This window comes from Pezoporus occidentalis, unplaced genomic scaffold (genome assembly GCF_034315485.1).
Source record: "Pezoporus occidentalis ecotype Australia unplaced genomic scaffold, CSIRO_AGI_Poc_V1 ctg78, whole genome shotgun sequence".
Taxonomy (NCBI): Eukaryota; Metazoa; Chordata; class Aves; order Psittaciformes; family Psittacidae; genus Pezoporus; species Pezoporus occidentalis.
Window position 1 is genome coordinate 2,860,859 of NW_026916137.1, and position 20,292 is coordinate 2,881,150.

A 20,292-nucleotide genomic window follows, 5' to 3' on the forward strand; every position below is an offset into this window, starting at 1 on the left:
AACAGAGATGAAGCAGCCAGCAGTCTCATTTAGTACAGCTTAGGCATCTAGCAAAGGGTAGAGAAAAGCTCTGGGAGGTGGAGGGGAGGGGCAGTGTACAAGTGGAGACAGACTAGACTGAATTACGGATTCAGAGCTGATCAAAAGGCATAGAATCACAGAATCATAGACTCGTTTGGGTTGGAAGGGACCTTAAAGCTCACCCAGTTCCAACCCCCTGCCATGGGCAGGGACGCCTTCCACTAGGGCAGGTTGCTCCAGACCCCGTCCAGCCTGGCCTTGAACACTGCCAGGGATGGGGCAGCCACAGCTTCTCGGGGCACCGTGCCAGGGCCTCACCACCCTCACAGGGAAGAATTTCTTCCTTATATCTAATCCAAGTCTCCCCTCTTTCAGTTTAAAGCCATCCCCCTTGTCCTGTCACTACCTGCCCTTGCAACAGGTCGCTTTCCAGGTTTCTTGTAGGCCACCTTTAGGCACTAGAAGCTGCTCTAAGGTCTCCCCAGAGCCTTCTCTTCTCCAGGCTGAACCTGGATTGAACCTGTCCTTTTCCAGTGGGTGGAAAAGCTCTGAAAGTCCTTGGTGATGAAAGTTCTTGAACAGGTGGAGACCTGTGGGAAGGCAAGGCTCTGCCAGTGCACTGGTCAGGAGCGGTATTCAGTGGTGTAGCATTCATTTGACATCCTGTCCATCCCTGGCAGGCCTGAAACTACTCAGCTGTGTGTCACACACCTTTCAGTGCAAAGGGAAAACCAAGCAGCTCCTTTATGCTACCTAAATGGGTTATCTGGAGTGGAGCTACCACCCTTTTAAGTTCCTCTGTGATACACCGTGTGAGACCCTGCATCTCACCCCTCCACAGCAGTGCAGGGACTGCCACCAAGTGGGATCAACAGGTTTGCCAGCTTGTACCATAAACCTGAAGGAATAAAAGGCTATTACAAGGGCCTCAGAGGGATGGGGGAAAGCTGTAACACCCTCTGAGATCAGCAATTTGTATGGAAGGAAGCACAGCCCCTCTGTATTGGAGCTGGTTTGAAGAGGGCAGTCAACTGTGGGACCAGTGGAACAGTCCCTCCTGTCTCCCATCCCTTACGTTTGGTGGCTGGAAAACAGCTTGTTAGCTGAGGGTGGGGGACCTACTGCAGTACTTCCTCCCTCTTAAAGGTTTCTTTGATTGTGTATTTCACATAAACAAGACAGAGCACAAAACTGGAGGGCAGGATGGCCCTCAGAGGCACTGTAGCCTCTCTGCAGCACCTTTTCCTGGCTCACTCCTGTCTCCAGCTTAACAGATGGTCAGTCTGGGGGCTGGAAGAAGCCCAGGCAGACTGGGGTTGAGACCTGACCTGGGTGTCTTGGAGTGTCACTGCTGTGACATCTGCTCTAAGTGCCTGTGACAGGGGCATGCAGCCGTCTCATCTTCCCATGCCATTACCAATCCTGCTGCCTCCCTGCAATGAAGATGAATATGGCCTGTCCCAGGTTATCACATTCCTCTGTGTGTGAGCCTGCGTGTGAGTCTGTACACAGCACAGACACCAGTTTGCTCCTGAAGGCTGATGCTATTGAGTTAGCTGCAAGGAGTCTGTGTTTGGTGGGATAGAGGGGACTACAAGGAAGGAGTCAGGGAGGGTGAAGGAGTCTGGGTCTTATGTATGTTGTAGTGCCACTAGACATGCCAGCTCAGTCCTTCCAGGGGAGAGTGGAGGTGGTGCAAGGTGACCATCACATCATATCTGGGCCCTCAAGGAGACAGCATGTGCAGGGAGAGGACCATATACCCTGCTAGCACAGCATGTCTTTGCTCCTCTACCTTGCTGAATTAGTGGAGTTACATGTCCTTTTCTGAGTACAAACACAGGTATAGACACATGTGTAAATGTGCTGTGGCCTGCACACTCGTACAGTCACACATACCCAAGCATATCTGCCTATACACAGGTAAACACACAATCCAGATGCATCCCAGTCCAACGCCTCTCCTTGCCCTCTCCTTGAAGAAGGGCCCTGGCAGAACAGTGTGTAAGGAAAGAATGGACATTACAGAGGAGCAGGGAGGGGCAGTCCCTGTGGGGTGGGACAGCAAGCAGTATGTGGGGAGAGATAAGCAGGACATACTGCAGTGAGGTCTACAGGCAGTATAGGGCTACACCAGAGGGAGCACAGCCCTTCACCTGGGGCAGAATGTGGGGAAGGATGGTGGTGGCTGTGCTAAAGGACATTGAGAGGTGAGGCATTTGACAGTCATCTTCTCCTTTGGAGGCACTAGGCTAACCTTAAGAGACCTACAGAAAAGACACTTTCTGCTGCCTCTTTAACTATGTGGGTGGCTGCAAGGTTCCTGGGGTTGGCTGAAGAGGTGGTGATTTGTGCAATTAATGTCTAATCAATTCTATGAATATTTATTGCTAGTCACCAAGCTCCTGAGTGACAGTGAAGCCTCATCTGATTGGAATCACATTCACAGGTACACCAGAGCCTCCTTTGGGGTTCACAGACCTCCCACTAGGGCAAAAGGCCCAAAAGCTATAACCATCCTGCTGCATATGGGAGGCACATATGCAATGTGCACATAGAAAACTGAGTTCAACTCATTTTGGAGGGAGAAAAAATGAGATTTGAGGACTGAATTGTTGGGAGAGACACCTTGAAACAGCCTGGTGTATTAACAAACCTAACCCATGACTGAGTTTGAGCTTGTTCTTTGTGTGCGTGTGTGTGCACTCTCTCATTTATCTTCTATTGCAGCATGGGAGAGAAAATATAGCAGGGAGAAATATAAACTCCTGCAACTGTTTGAAAAGTCACGTAACAGGAATGTCTTGGACCTTTTAACTGACTCTTACCCCAACATGGCATGAAGTATGCAGTATCTTTCCTCAAGAAATGCTACTCTGGGGACTTTTTGTCATTATCAGAAATTTGATGCTTTTCAATTTTCCTCAGATTCATGCTCCTCTCCAGAACCCCCTATTCTTTCCCGTTACTTTCCCCTGCTCTAATCTTTTCACCTCACTTTTGTCTCTGTTGTCTCGTTCCCACAGGGCATTCTGCCCCCTGTGCTTTGCTCATCCCTCTCCAGAATCACAGAATCCCAAGGCTTGCAAGGGACCTCAAAAGAACATCTAGTCCAACCCCCCTGCAATGTTGCCACTGTCCTCTCACCTTCAACAAATCCTCCTCTTTTTTTGTCCTGATGAGGGATGCTGCCTCTCCTGCCTCCCAGACAGACTCAGTCTGCCTCCACAGAGCTCTGGGAAAAACCCCTGTTATCAGTGGAAGGTGAGTTGCTAAACCCGAACCACTCTTCAGCTCCTGCTGCTCACCTGCAGCTTGGCTTTGTGCTGGAGGCACTGCCAAAAGCCTGTTATTACCTAAATGGAAAAGATACACAGCCCTCTCTGAGAAGGAAGCGACACAGATAACAGTGATTTGCCTGTTGCCTGCTGCCTTCTAACTGGGAAAAACACCCCAAGTTTCAGCAGGGCTTCCAGGACCAGCTCTTAGTGGACGAAGAGAGACAGAGACAGCTCTTCACATTTTCACCGTCTGCATGGGAAGGATCCTTTGGCTGTTGGTGCCAGGGTGAGAGAAGGTTCTTCAAATCTGCACCACAGATATCCCCTTCCTCACATGTGGTTATGCTTGTCCTTGAGCTGACACAGGACTAGGAAAATACAAAAATGGAAGCCAATAATAGACCCAGAATAAACAGCAAGGTATCAGGCGAGGGAAGAGAAGGCAGGGTTGGCAAGCCTGAAATCATGATTACAGTGTACCAAGGCTCTGTTGTGCAGAGCTCTGTTTTCCTTGCTGCAGCCCTTGACTTTCCTCACCAGCTGCACCACTGTGCTCTGGAGCTATGATTTCAATATCCAGGAGCTAATGGGATGCTTGGCCTCCTCTCCAGAGATCATTCAGCAGGAAGAAGTGTGCTTCACACACAAAAAGGCTACAGGGACTTCAAGAGAGACAGTGGAAAGGGACAGGGGGGAGCAAGCAGCTCAGAGCCAAGTGAATTGGGGAAGAAGTGCACTCAGAGGCTCCTGGAAATGCCAGCTGACCCTAACCCCTGACATGCACAGCTTCATCTCTCATGGTTTGGTGTCCCTACAGTGATGCCTTTACTCTGATGCAGTTAAAATTCATGTAAGGGTACATAACACATTTGCTGTGAGTAGACAACCAGTAGTCAACCAATGGTAGACAACCAGTAATAAGTTATTTAATATCTACATTAATGCCATATGGAATGGGATAGAGTACACCCTCAGCAAGTTTGTGGAAGACACCAAGCTGAGTAGTGCAGTTGGCACCCCAAAGAGAAGGGATGACTCAGGGGGTACTTTGTTAGGCTTGAGAAGTGGGCCCACTTGAGCATCATGAAGTTTGACAAGGCCAAGTGCAAGATCCTGTGCCTCAGTTGTGGCAATCACCAATAACAGTGCAGACTGGGTAAACTGCTTGAGAGCCACACTGCAGAGAAGGACCTGGGGATAGTGATGGAAAAGTTGAATATGAGCCAGCAGTGTGCACTCTCAGCCCAGAGAGCCAACCATATCCTGGGCTGCATCGAAAGGAGCATGACCAGCAGGTCAAGAGAGGGGATCCTCTCCCTCTACTGCACTCTGATGAGACCCCAGCTGGAAAACTGCATCTCACTCTGGAGCCCTGAGCACAAGAAAGACATGGGCCTTTCAAGTGGGTCCAGAGGAGAGCCACGAAAATGAGCAGAGGGCTGGAACACCTCTGCTATGGAGACAAGCTGAGAGAGCTGGGCTTGTTCAGCCTGGACACCTTGCTGCAGCCTTTTGATACTTAAAGCCAAAAGTATTCATATGAATATATATGAATGACAGAGAACGACTTTTTACCAGGACAAGAGGCAGCAGTTTTAAACTAAAAGAAAGCAGATTTAAATTGGACATAAGGAAGAAGGTTTTTTTACAATGAGAGTGCTGAGGCCTTGGCACAGGCTGCCCAGAGAAGCTGTGGCTGCCCCATCCCCGGCAGTGTTCAAGGCCAGGTTGGACAGGGCTTGGAGCAACCTGCTCTAGTGGAAGGTGTCCCTGCCCATGGCAGGGGGTTGGAACTGGGTGAGCTTTAAGGTCCCTTCCAACCCAAACCACTCCGTGATTCCATGAACACATGCACTTACACACACATTCTTTTTCCACTACAGTACCTTCTTGTACCCATTTGCCATTTGACCACACCTCATCCTTCCCAAGCTAGATCAAAATATCACCAACCTCCCCAAACATGAGACTGGACTTTAAAGAAAGGATTTTATTTGAATTTCCAAAGGACCCTTGCCTAGTTATATTTTGAGGATATTTTGTCCCAGAAAACAGAAACTTGTTTCCCTCCTTCCTTTTCATATTTGTTATGAGAATTTAAATTGTCTTTTGATTCCCCCAGTTCCAGCTGCTGAGGACTTTATTAAGTGTCATGATGCTTAGGACAAAATGGTAAGGATCTGCACCATTTCCATGCACTCCTTCCATCAGACACTTCTTCTATAAGGCATGCTGTTACACTCATATCATCTCACAAATGCTTACCCTTCTGTGCTCCCCATCACCTGACAGAAAAAAATCTATGCGCCATGTGCAGCTCTGCTTAGTCCTTTGCAATCACAGTCAAATAATACTTCTTTGGTTTGTTTCTTGTCTCTTTTGGTTTGTTTTTTTTTCTTTTTAAGGAAAGGCTGATGCTCTTCTTGCCACAGAGCAATATACAGAGTCTCTTCCCAGCTTTCCCACAGAAATCCAAGATTCCCAGTTTTGCTACAGACTCCCCCTTGATACCTCCTCATGCCTGTTTCCCAAATGCATCAAGGAAGCAGATGTAGATGTACCCTGAGGAAAACCAAGAACTTGGTGTTGGAAAGCATCCAGCATGCTGCTAAAAGATCCCACATCATTCAGTGTTAGCAGACAGCAAGGCTACCATTTTCACATCAAATCCCTACACTGGCACAGCCCACAGCCCAGCCCACTGCTGACAAACCTCCAGCCTTTAGCTGAGGGAAACTACCCAGCGACACAATGCTCTGGGCACCTCTCCCTCGTCCAGAGCCAGGCTTGCCACCACAGCATGGAGTCTTTGCTGTGGGGCAGGAAGGAGAAGAAGAAAGCATCTGTCCTCTGGGTGGGTTTGGGAGATGCGGCATATTTCCTATGCAGGCAGGCTGCCCCAGTGGTCTGGGAATTGCTAAGAGATTGAAAACCTGTTGCTGTGAATTTCAGAGATGCCTGGCAGGGGCAGCTGGAGTGACGAAAGGTTCAATGTATTAAACTCACCATAGTAAAGCCATAATGGGATTTTACATGCTGCTGCGAGCAGAATACCTAAACCAGCTCAGCATCTCGCTTCATCAGGCATGCTTTCAATACCTTCTTCTTGCTCCAGTTCATATCCCCCCACCTGCAGTGCTTGTCCCAGCCCTAAGGCTTTGGAAGAATTTTTATCTGTACAAGAGGAAGGGGGAGCTTTACCCCTCAGGCCCACCCAGGCCTCATGAGCTTGCTGGCTTCTTCCTCTGCTCCTTTTAGGAATGTGATAAGCATCATTTCTAGGTGGGAATATGTCAGCAGCAAAGGGGAGAGGGTGGAATTGCTCCCTAGGAAGGAGCAAGAAAGTGGGTTTCCTGGGAGGTGTGTCAGATGCATGTGGAAAGGAGGCTCGGGTCAAATGACAAATGGAACACAAAGGAAAGGCATGGAGGGGAACCGGGAGGAGGGGTGCTCCTGGAAATGGTCTGAGGGAAGGATGCCTTAAGAATAAGGATGGTGTGGACAGGGTTCCAGGAGGAAGGGGGTACCAAGGAGATGTAGCAGGCACTGGGTCTGAACAGGGAGTTGCAGTCTGTGGTCAGGGGAGAGCAAGGTGTGTGTGTGCGTTTAGAGGGGATATTTGCGCTATTTCCCATAGGGTAAATTTATCTTTAAGAAAGCCACTTTGTAATGCATAAGCTGGGATTTGCTCTGCTGGGTCTGCTTCTCCTCTGCAGAACACTGAAGAGAGTTCATCTTGCTAAATCCTCTGCCCTGAAGGAGGTGAGGAGGTCAAATACCTCCTGGAGGACAGACACTTTGCAAAGCTGTTTCCCTGTTGCTGCAGAGACCCTATTCACCGTGGCTCCTTCCCTTCTTCAGGCTGTAATACCTAGGAGGAGGAAAACAAGATGAGAAATAAGTGTGGATGTGAGAGTGAACGCTCCTTCCATCTTGCCTGGGACTGCAAGGCTGTGTGCTGTCACGTAGGCTGATTGTGCTACTTGCCCAAAAACAGTGAGGGCAGGGAAGGCCTGGGGGACTCCCGTAAACCCAAAGACCTGGTTAAGTCACAGCAACCCAAATCTGCGGGTGACACCCAGATACTGCAGCAGGGGGAATATATAGAGCAAGTGCCTGAGATCCCTGTGCATCAGGGAAACAAAAGGTGATAGCAGGGCTTGCACAACTGAGCGGAAGCCCACTTAGTACATCTGTTCCTGCCTTACTTTCCCAGTGTGTTTTGTATCAGGAGACCTCAGGCACTGCAGAGGTCTCTGCCCCAAAGAGCTGACCTTGGGATGCAGCTCAAGGGTTGGGGAACCTGCTTAGACCTGGAGTATGGGTCTTCTGGGAGCCCCAGGGTGGAAAGGAGGAGCATTGACAAGATCAGGATTGAAAGAGATTAGCAAGGAAGAACAAATGAAAGAACAGAGAACAAAATAGGCAGATCCACAGAGAGGCACCAGGGCAGCCTGTGTTCACATTCATTTAGTAGTGTTGCTTTGCCTGATCGTTTCACCCTCAACATGTATTGGCCACTCATCAGAGCATAGAATATGAGGCAGGAGGAAACCACCTTATTATCAAGAAAGGCTTTGACTGCAAGGGGAAACTAGAGCCCAACAGCCCCTTCAAGGCAAGAAGGATTTTTCGCTCCTTTTGAGCACCTGAAGGCCAAGACTTCACCTTGAATTAGAAGGCAATGAATTGATCTGTGGAGAGGTGGGCCTCAGACCTCCCAGTGCTGTTGGGGTTAGCTATTTCATCTTTACCTTTTCCTTATGTGGCCGCTATAAAATGGGACATTATAATGGAATAACCCTTTCACTTCTCTGTGTTGTCTCATCTACTGAGCTGCAAGCTCCCCACTATTCCCCCCTTGCTTTGTGACTCTTCTGAGGTTTTGCCCACTCCTTCTTTCCGTGATTGCTCATTACTTCTCTTCTGAGCATCACAGTGGGACTGTGCTTGCCTGGCTCCTGGCCAGTTTGGCCTCCCCTTCACTGCAATAAGGACGTAAGGAGACAGAGTAGGAGGGAACAGTCATGCTGCCTCTGAGGACCTCCCTGCCACTCTGGTCTATCTGCCATCAAGATGTATGCTCCAAAAGCCCATCTGACCCCAGGGCTTGGCCACTGTGACAGTCAGAGCTCGCCTCCCTCCCTTTGCAGCCCCTTTAACCCAAAATATAAGCCTGAGTGGAAGCAAAATAAATGTAAATCAAAGTAGGGAAAGATTTGTCGAGTGTCGATAGCTTAGGAATTTGGAGTATTTAGGTTGGCGCTCTTGGACACAGTGAGCATTAGCACAAAGGTGTGAGCCATTTCTGTGCACACTGCTCCTTTCTAGCCCAGAGGAAGCCAGGAGGGTACCTGGAGGTCTTCTCTTCAGCTGTGAGTAAGCTTGCAAGGAAAATCGCATTGCTTGGGTCACTGACAACTTGACTGCCTTAGGGACAATGCTCCTTAGCTGGATGGGTAACAAGAGCATCCACTTCTAGTGCTGGCAGTGTGGCAGTCATCCACTTGGCAAAAGGATGCATCCAGTCATAACACAGCCAAGGAAAACCTGGGAAGGAGATGGAGTTCAACTCTGTCAGGCCAGGCTGTGGCTGCTTAGCGATAGAAGGACAAAACTCAGTTGGGTCTTTTCTTAGGCACCCTAGAGAGTGAGGCTTGGATATAGATAGATGAGGGTGAAGCCTAGTGTAAACAGGAGAGGGTTGGGGCATCACACTTACCCCTTCATTAGCTTTCCTTCCCAGTATCGAAATCAGACACCAGTAGTCACCACTGCTATACCAAAAACCCCATCAGAGATACAAGGGGAAGGCAGAGGAGAATAAGGGGAGTGGGTGGAGCTAGAAAAGAGTACGTTGCTCTACCTCTCTAAATACTCTTTTCTTTCCCTTTTTCCTTTCAGTACCCCATGTTCTACTCAGTGAGGAAAGGCAGGTAAATCCCTTTCACCATGTCTCCACAGAGGGGCTCCAAGGGCTGGGAAATGGTGGTATCTCATTTGCTAGTGCTCTGCCATAGAGCAGAGGCAAGCCATACCTGACTGAGAATGGTACTGCCACCGGAACATGCTGGAAAGATCCAGCTCACAGGGCTCCAGCCAGCAGCCAGCCACTACTGTCATGTCTCCACCTCACTCCACTCAGTGGGGCAGCAGGAGATGGCTCCATACACAAGCTTTCTCCTTCCCTTTGAAGGATGGACATGCCTCCCTTTGTTCTTCCTGAGGGCAAGGCACCGTTGAGCATAGAGGAGAGCAGATCTGTGTGCGTGATGGAGAGTGGCTTCTCCCCCAGAAACTGGTGTGCTGTTGGCAAACAGTACTACAGAGGATTGTCGTCATGAGATGCAGAGTCACAGGAGTAAGGTTCCTGACAAGAGGAAAGGGCAGACCTCTACTCAACATGTACAGTCTGTTGGCCCTAATTTTTCCTCTGCTCTGGGCTCTGTGTGCCAGGATGAGATGCATCAGGAGAGGTACCATTTTGCTAAATCTTGAAGCTGACACTTTTAATATCCATTAGTGTTGCTACCCTGCCAGAGAGCATTAGCTGAGATACGTGGGCTGTTACTCCCTGATCCCTAGCCCCAGCCCTTACCATCCTTCCTTTTGTCTCCCCAGCACAGCCTGACTGCTGTTCCCAGTACCAACAACATCAGTGGTCTCAGGTTCAACCCCTCTGTTCAACCAGTCTATCATTGCTGTCTTTTACTCCACTTCTTTTCAAGCATTTTCCAATCCAAACCATTCTATGATTCTATGATTACTATGATTATTATTATGACACTTGAGGAAAGTGTCTCTCCACACAATGCACATGCACCCACACCCAGACACATACCAAGCAAAGGACAGAAGACAATACTTGCTTTCTTCTGCCTCCAAGAAACAGATATGAAGCACTAAATGAAGCAAAGGAAGGAGAAATCAAAGATTCCAACATTCCCTCTTGGCTGCATTGCAGGGGTCAGCAGAATCCTCTGCCAAGATTTGGCTTTGAAGCACTGTGCAAATGAGCTGTCAAAACCATCCCTGCTCCAATACCTTGGACTAGTGAGCATCCAAAAGGAGGATGGTTGGTGCTCCACTGCAGAGAACTAACAGAGGTGAGGAGAGTGAGTAGGATTTTCTCTGGATGTCTATGACCAGGTTAGAAGATGGATCTGGCCCTCTATGCGTTGTCCAAGCTGTCACAGACTTGCATGAACCTCAATTTAGTAGGTTGCTGACTTGCACAGGCCACAACCAAGCTCAGAGGCAGGCTGACAGTTGCAGTGCAGACAGCCTGAGAACAGTGCTCACACTGTCCTGGATGTGTTTGGCATAGTTGTAACCCCAAAGGGCTGTGTCGATGGGTGTTCAGAGCCTTCTAGGCATTGAAGAGTCATTGGGAAAAGGGAAGAGAAGTTCAAGCAAGAGAAGTGCTTTCTGGAAAGGACCTTCTGGGGAGATGGTTTTAAATTACTCACACAAGGAATAGGAATTCCTAAGAATTAGGAGCAGTGTGTTTGTTCTGCAGCTTGACTGTGCAGCTATCAAACATCAGAGAAAGGAAAAACATTATATCAGGATTCCCATTTTGGGTGGGTGACTATGAGCAGCAATGCATATGTGTAAGCAAGAAATGTCAAAGGCTGCTGCAGATCCATGTGCCTTCACCCACAGTCATTTTGATCTACATCCTAGTCTTGATATTGGGATCTATCTTTTCCCTTACCACCCAGAGAAAGGGGAAACAATAGTTATCCACTACATGCAGCAAGCCAAGATCAGCACAGTACACTACGATCATTATGTTACTTCACTGGGGAAATATCAGGGGATATGTTTGTGGGTGTGTGCTTAATGATGGAGAAAGGATTTGGTGGAAGTACAGTATGGTGTACTTTATTTGTGTTCATCAAGAATAAATACCCAGTTGTTTCCGGTGAAGCAAGTAGAAACGTGTTTCTGATCACCCTGTAATACTGATAGTTTTCTCTCCTCACTTATTTTCAGGTGATACTGCCCTCACCAGACAGGGAAGAGTGGCAAATATGTATTTGTTACTGCTGGTGAAGAAGATGAATGCCAATTGTTGGGGAGCAACAAGAGCAGTACTGCTCCATAAAAAAGGATGAATCAGGAGCCAAGGGTAAGATAAGCACACTACCTGAGCAGGGGTTGTGATAGCAACAGATCTATTAACAAGCTTAGGTAAACCAAGATGATGAAACAGATTTCTGCTCTATTCCAGAGCAACACAATTACAACACACTAAAAGCACGTGCCTTGGCCTGAGTTTAAATAGAGCTGCAGGCAGAGGATGTCTCAGTGGAAGCCCCAGGTGAGACTGGTCAGAGCAGATAAGGCTCATCAGTGCTCTCAGTGCCCTGAAACTAATTAATCCCACTGAATGCCATGCTCTGAATGCATTGGTTGCTACAGCTGTGACTGGGTGAGTGTTATACACGTTCTAGTGTGTGCTTATGATGAAGTTTGTCTATGCATAATCTACCAGCATACCAGTATGAAGCTGTATGGCTGCTGAATCCAACATGAATAAAAAGCATAGCTTATAGAGCTGCTTCCGTCTACTCACCCGGTAACCTGTCTGATCTCCAAAGTATGGATGAGCTATTTTTACATTTGTTATTGCACCCAGTTTAGGTAAACTAATGACGGAGTTTAGGTAAACTAATGATGATTACCCAGTTCAGGTAAACTAATGATGTACTTTTCAGAAAGACAAACCTCAGCCTCAAGTTTGTTTAATTTCTTGGTCTCTGAACTGTTGTATGACTGAATTTGAATCAAAAGGTCTGTCAATCACTGTACCTGAAGTGGTAGAAAGCACAAATATGCTTCAGTGACCTCTGTTCAGAAGGATGCTGGGCAGATTGTTAAAGGGTTTATAGCTATGCTAGGAAGTTGGAAAAAAAGACTGATTTTCTTGAAGGCGAGGAGACACTCTCTGTCTGTGTTCCATTTTAATATATTGTACTAAGAAGCCTCTCACAGTGAGGAAGAGAGGAAATAATAATTTTCCTCCCTACAGGCAGCTGATATTATCATATTGTCCCGATGCAAAGCAGAGGTAAAAGAAAGATGCAAAAACAAAGAAAAGAAATCAATAGGTATTAAGGCACAGAGGCATATGCAGAAGTCTGAAAGGACAACCAACACAGAAGAATTGATTGGAAGCTTAAGTAAAGGAAATAAGTATTCATCAAAGCACCTAGGTAGGCAAAGTCTTTAAATGGTGTTGCTATGCAAAAATAATTCCATAGCAAAACATAGGTGTGAAAAGTCATTATCTCACACAGAGATCTCTTGGCAGAACAGAGCTGCATTGACAGCTCCATCCCAGCCCAAATACAATGGCAGCTCTAAGCTATCTCTCGTGATAAGCCCTAGCCCTACTTTCTGGCTCAGGCTGGGACTAAGACCCACTTTGGCCCACACCACAGACTTCTCAGCATAAATCTCTCAGCAGCTTACATTTTGGTTTGGCTTCCCTGTTTTAGACCCACTACAGCCATACCTTTATTATCTTTATATCTTCTCTAATGTCTTTTATCCTCTTTATAGGAAGTAATGGATTCTCACAGACAGACTCTTAGCCGTGGTCTTTGCAGTATTAAATTCAACTTGAATCCTCACACAGTTTTCTTAAAACATATGAAATTGCAGTTTGATGTCTCCCTTCTACCCTGTCTACTGTTTTTCAAGGCAGAATCTAGCTGTTTATCTCAGGAGAATGAGACTAGTGCCTTATAATGGTATTATTCTGACAGATTTTGATAGTGAAGTTGGAGGGAAGGACAGTTGGGTCTGGATTCCTTGAGCCTACTTGAGAGTGGCAGGACTTCATGCCCTATTGCCTACAAGCCAAAAGTAGTGTGGAGGTACAAGGTGAGGCAAGGTGCCATGAGAGATATCCAGATACAGCAATGCAAAGAGCACAAGCAGATGACACAAGGGAAGAGGAGGCAGGAAGAGCTGTGGAGTCCTGTTAAACCCCTCTGGTGATACTGGGTCACAGTGGAGCCAGGAGAAAACGGGCAAGAAGGGATCAAGGTCTTTATCTGAGGAAACCAAAGAACAGCAAAACCACCAGCCTGCAAAGCCTTTTCAATGGGCATGCCAGGCAAATCACTGGACAAAGGCGAGCTCCACCACTAGCCACACCAAAAAGTGCCTAATTCCTACTTCAATACCTAAATTCTCATTAACTGGAAGGGACTATAAGTGTGAATACTGGAGTCATTTGTCATTCTCTCACTCAGGTTTATAAGGGCCAGATTAGCACAGAGACAGACTGAATGAATGAAGTAGCTCTGAATTAATCTTCAGTTTAGCAACATGATTCTATGCTCCTTTTGTCTTCCATAAGGAATAGATAGACAGCACCTCGGTGCTGACCTCTAAGCTCTACCTGCTGCTATTCCAGGCAGCCCAAGGTTGATTTGCCTTGGATTTGAAGCAACTGTTGTCAATAATATAAACCTCAAGAAGTGAGTAACAGGCCTCCTCATGAGATCATATTTTTATCTCCCCAGCCACCCTGTTTGCTCCTGCAGCTTTAACCCCAACAAAGGAACAAATCATTTTTTCCTAATGATTGAAAGAAGGCAGATAAGAGGTAGGTCTTCAAATTAAGACTCCAAGACTTGATATCAGCTCTTTTCATATTTTTCCATTTTTTCCCTTTCTTCCCCAAAGAAAATAAATTGCTTCAATAAATTACATCTTTAATCTGCATAGGGGACCAGCAGGCTGGGCTCTCCTTTTAATATGTTCTATTGCAAGATAATCAACCCCTTTGTCTCACTGCATGGAGGAAACTAATAGATTTTAAACAATTCTATTATTTAATGATTTCTCCCATTATTAATACAAATTGCTTCCACTCGCTTTCAATTAGAGCATTTTTATTTCCTAATAAATCCCAATCAGGTTCTCTCAAACACCACCTAAACATGGAGAGATTACCACACTTTTTGTTTAAACAAAGAATCCATCACACTCGTATGCCTTGCCTCCCTCCATTTCTTATGACTTTCCTTCTTCCAAAGTCCTCTTCCATTTTCCCCTCCTGTTTCTATTAGCAGAAACCACTTACTTTCTTCTATGACCCTGTCTCTGGTGGTGAAATCAGTAAGGCCACCCCACGAACACTATCGGTTTGTGGTCTCCCCTGCTGCTCTGCCTGCATCCCCAAGACTGACACAACTCACAATTGGTGGCAGAGGTCCCCTCTCCACAGGGCCTCCTTCCTCTATCCTGACACATGAAAAGGAGAAACTCTGCTAACCTTCAGGTGAGGGTTGCCTCTGTCCCAATGGCAGCTCCGCTTGCAACATCAGCTGCTGTTCCATGCCCAGATGTCTGTGGTGTAACTGGGCAAAGATACCTCCACTCTGAAAACAGAACTTCTGTGGTCATTCAAAGTGGAGGGAGTATCTATTCTAGGGCCAGTTATAGCAAGGCTAGCAGGAGATTCTGTTGCTGTTGTTACCATGATTGTGTTGATCATGCTCAACTGCCTGCTGTCCTGCTTGGACTTTTGGCTAGACACCTCGGCCCTGGAGGATTTCACTCACCTTTGGGTCACAAACCACTTAGGTTAGCCTACCCTTGAACGCTGATGTGCTGTCATTAGACACCACACTTCCTTCCCTGTCTGTCTCCAGCAGCACCAAGAGACCACCCTCTAAAGGAGGCAGGGAGAAGCTGTGTGCATGCAAGAATACCCCATCCACAAGCCTGGGACCCTGATGGTAGCAGATGGAGAGGCAGCGTTGCCACCATTATCTTGAAGGGGAAGGAGAAATGTGTGGTTTGCCGCACAGGTCTATGACAGACCTAAGATCTCCCAGATCCCACAGGGCTGGGATGCTTCTTAATCTGGTGGTCTTGGTTGTTTGGGTTTTTTTTTGTTGAAGGTGGGGGATGTCCCTGCTCACTGCATGGGGGTTGGCTTTTGAAGGTCGCTTCCAGCTCAAACTATTCTATGATTCTATGATTGTGGTGTTTATGTTTAGTTTTCTTGGAGGTGGGGAGAAGCATGCTCTGTAAAGGCTATGATTCACAGAAACACCATTAAAGTATTTGGGTGAAAGAGGTTTGAGAAGGTGCACCAGGACATAATGACACATTAAGATATAAGAATGGCTATACCAGGGTAGATCAAAGATCTAGAATCTTGTCCTAAGGAATGAATGTTTAAAAAAATATAAAATATCCCCAAAGTGAGTGCCATCTTTACAGAAGACACCAGCTGTTGTACAAAGCAACACCAACTCCTTTGCTGCCGTCAATAGAGTGCATTCCCTAAATGATGCTGCTTAGGGCAGACAGGGGTGGCATTCAGCTCACCTTTTAGTGCAGCTGCTTCTGGGGTGAAAGCTGATGCCCTGTTTGCATCTGAAGTGCAGCAGCATGTCTACATGACAGGGAGAGAGGGGAATGAAGATTCCTGAAGAGGTGTGATTCAATGCTGAGGATGTCTACACTGCCAGCTAGGAGTGGTCTGCAGACCCCTACTTTATTTAATGCTGTCACAGGACAATTTAGCTTTCAGAAGTGGGCACCACTGAATACAACCCAGCAGCTGGGTATGACTGGCTGTGGGTGAGGAGCATTGTGTGTGCCCAATATACTAGCAGTTCTCCCTCCATGACACCTGGATGCTCAGAGGTGACTACACCACCTCAGAAGTTTACTGAAGGAGCCCCAGCTGCTGTTCCCATTAGACAAGGACACAAACAGGCCATAGGTTTCTTCCTAAAGCCCATCTCTTTTACTGCTGCTGCCTGTCCTCCTGAGAGGCAGGACAGTGGAAGTTGTCAGCTGCTATGGCAACCCTGCCTTGTCTGGCAAGGAGCGAGGAAGGATGTGAGTGAGGGCAGGGATGAGGAAGGGTGGGGGAATAAAAGATCTCCACAGCTTGGTTCAAGGTAATCAATAGGCAGAGGTCATTAGCCTTCATCCCTCATCACTGCAGCACAATTGATGCTGCAGGGGCTGTGCAGCGTAGGAGGAAGAGACTCCTGTGGGGTGGACAGGCACAAGGATGGGAAAGCTGGGGTCCTGCACATTGATGGGCTAGCCATAAATTCCACATGCATGGGCTTCATCTCCCTCTGCACTTTTACCCCATCGCCTACAGTGTGTGCCACTCAACAGCTCCCTTCCACCAGCTTGCACCTCACTTCTCTCATCCCACTGGGTGCCACACTGCTGTTGCCCACCTACATACATTCTCCGTGAGTGTCATTTCACTGCTCCACATTGACATGCACAAAGACACATTTTCACCCCCACCTGCAGGCAGGTTTGCAATGCACTGACCATCACTATGGCTTCCAAGCTGCGGAGGGGTGGTTCCTTATCCTGGTGTAAACTCCAGCCTGTGCCAGTGATCCTAGACCCCCAGACACACATAGAAAGCACAGCCACACACACACACACACTCCCAGGCTTGGCCTCTGCCTCTTATGTTTGCACACACTGCCACAGCCAACTTTCCTCCTCCCCTCCCAAGCAAATTTGCTCAGAGCATCCGAGTTCCCCAGCACACACACATCCTCCCCTCCACCCTGATACTCCCTCCTGCCATGCCAGCCAGCGCCAGCCTCCCACACAGGAACACAAGCATGGAGATGGGGAGCGGAGCCCTCGGAGAGCTGCTGGAGCAGAACAGATGGCTTAGCAACCAAAAAAACAGTCATTCGCTCCACAAGTTTCTTCCTCAATGTTCTGTTTGTTTTCAGAACACGTTCGCCGCCAGAATAAAACACAGGCAAGATGGGCTGATATATAAACACCCCAGCCTTGATCCCCCAAGGTGTGAAGACCCACCTGGCTTTTGCACCCTTGATTTCACAGATCCCAACTGACTCTTCTTGAGGCACATCCCCATTGGCATACAGATTAACTTAATCTGCCCTGGGAGACAATACCCCCTGTATTATTCTTGTCTGTAGCTGGTAGGCACCCTCCATACTTTCCAATGCTCATTTTTCCATTCCAGATGTGCACCTGACCCACAAGAACACTTTGTCTCTTATTTTATGAGGAAAAACATCTGCTAAGGGTTTGAGGAGGCTGCACGGTGGATGGAGAAATTGCCAGATCTGCAATAGTACCCATTGGCTGGCACATGCTGTTAAAGAAGGGTCAGGGGTATACTGCACCTTTTTCTACCCTCCAGTGGATTCCTGACTGGGATTTAGGGTAGCAAATAAAGGCCAATTCCTAACAGTGAGGGGAAACTCTGTCTGTCACAGGCAGGAAAGGAGCAGTTATAATCTGTTGATGTCCAGCATCACAGGAAAGTGAGAGCTATACCTGTTCCTGAACTTACAGGTCAGTTATCAACGCTGTCTTTACCCAGGACATACATATGGAAAGAGAAGGGAGAGCCTTAAACCCTGCCCCACCATGGTTTCCTGCCCTCTGGTGGGGCTGGGGGCTGCCCATGCCTGCCGTACATCAGCAGCTGAACAGTTCTCTTCATCACTAGAGGGGTTAGGGGCAAGCTAAGCTGCAGCAGAACCATAGGGTCACAGACAGGTTTGGGTTGGAAGGGACCTTAAAGCTCGCCCAATTCCAACCCCCTGCCATGGGCAGGGACACCTCCCACTAGAGCAGGTTGCTCCAAGCCCCGTCCAACCTGGCCTTGAACACTGCCAGGGATGGGGCAGCCACAGCTTCTCTGGGCAACCTGTGCCAGTGCCTCACCACCCTCACAGGGAAGAACTTCTTCCTAACGTCTAATCTAAATTTACCCTCTTTCAGTTCAAAGCCATTCCCCTTGTACTGTCACTACATGTCCTTGTAAAAAGTCCCTCTCCAGGTTTCTTGTAGGCTTGTAGGCCCCTTTAGGTACTGGAGGCTGCTATAAGGCAGGTCTTTGCCTCCCTCTAGTGATATATCTAGAATTGGACCTCACAGACCCACTCCCCCCACAACTTCACCAGAATCCAGGGCTGGGCACTCAAGATGCAGGGTCCAACCTCCCCTGCCAGCTGAAACCAGGTTATTTATACACGGGAGCTAATTAAGGGTTCTCGTGTTCGTTCCCGCATTGGCACTTAATGATGATGCCTCCTGGGTGAGCTCACCAGATGCATGGGTTGGGAGGAGGAAAACTCCAGGAAGGCAAACAGCTGGCTGCAGCACAGCAGGAGGAGAGGAGAGCTGGCTTTGACTGAGGAAAATCTATGTTTTTTTGGGCAATTTGTCTCAAACCTTGCCCCCCAACCCACACCCTTAAAAAGGAATCTCTGCCCTTGCAATGTTCTCCACTGAGAGGGAACCGCATATCTCTGTTTCATCACTGAGGATGAGCCCCGATGTCCCAGAGTACAGCCAATTAAGTGGCATGCCATGCAGAAGCTGCCTTTGTATTCCTAACAGTGGCCGGGTAGTGCCCTCCCTACATGCCATCTCTCCCTAGTCCCCTCCCTGGGAAGAAAAGAAAGCATAAAAAGCTTTTTGCAAGATGAAAAAGAATTTTTCAAAGGAAAGGCCTGATGAAGAGGTAATTGACAAACACAGTCAGCATAAGGAGAGGCAGGGAAAGGGGTGGGGAGTCCATGGGTATGGAAAGGCAAAGGTTTGTGTCAATAATTCATGAGGAGGAAGTGCTCCTGTGCTCTGGAGGCTGGTGTTCTCAGCCAGTGATGAACGGCTGTCAGGCCAGGGCAGCAGGGAGGTTGTCAGAGCATACCTTGCTTCATGTCAAAAACATGGTCTGCACAGACAGAGAGGGTGTTTACACTGGCATCTAGGCAAAGGGGGATAGAAAGGTTGGAAACATAAGCTGGTCCTTTCTGGGTGATGAATTTGTGCTAAGGAGCACAAAGGACATGAGATTAGGGTCAATTTACCCTCAAGAAACGTTGTCCTCCCTCATAATAATGCTGGGTCATGCCTAGCTCTGGCTAGGCCATCTTTGTTATACTTAAGGAATTTTACTTACAGTCCCACTTGCACTATATAAAGTCATCCATGCTGTGTTCAGCTAATAGGACAGGAAGTTTTAGTATGAAGGCAGGGACAGGGCCCCTCCTGTCTGCATTGTGCTGTATGTGTCTGTGCATTACCAGCCTTTGCTGAAGGCTCAAGGTTGTCTCAACTGTGAGACTCAGTTGTGCTCCTACACAAGCAACATCTAGTCTGGGCTGCAAGAGCAGGCTGCAGCATACCTTGTTATTCCCATCAGACATGGATGAAGCCATGGAGACTGCAGCATGCCGTGGCTCCCTGCTCACCTGCATCCTTGTTGTATCACATCAGGCAGGCACCACCAATGTGGTCTGATCACACATAGGCTCAGAATAGGACAGGGGTACACTGCAGAGCAGTGACCATAGCAGAGAGGTGTGCTGGAGTGCTGAAGTGCATATATAGCCTGAAAGATCTTTTCCTTTGTCCCCAGGGGCCCTACTAGGGGAGGAGGGCATGAGCACCCGCCATGCTACCACCGTGAAATTGTGAGCAGTGGTGCTATGCAGCATGGCAACAACTGTGAAATCCTGAGGGGAGTCATGGATTCGTTATACTGTAATGAATCTGGGTCAAAACAAGGCTGGTGAGGAGAAGCGATAGGACAAGGAGAGCTGGAATCCTTCCTCCCAGACTGCCTCCCCTGTGAGTAGGAACAAGCACGCACAGTGTCAAGCAGGCTGTTGTCATGACCTGCTTCTGGAGCCATCCGTGGCTTCTGACAAAGGTGGGGAGAGGTGTTGCCCTTGCCCCAGCACTTGCTGAGTTGACAGGGTCCCTCTGGGCTGCCCCTGTGCTGGGCACTGCAGTAGGTCTGCCTGTCTCCTTCTTTGGGTTGAGCAGCCTTTGGAAGTCCACAGCTGAGGCCATGGCAAGGAGGCAAGGAGGTATTCACAGCCCAGGGAGCCTGGTGTGGATCGCTGACAGCTTTGCTGTGCCATGGCAGGGCAGGCAGAGATCATGGAAGTGCACAGTAACAGATAGGCTTGGCCCA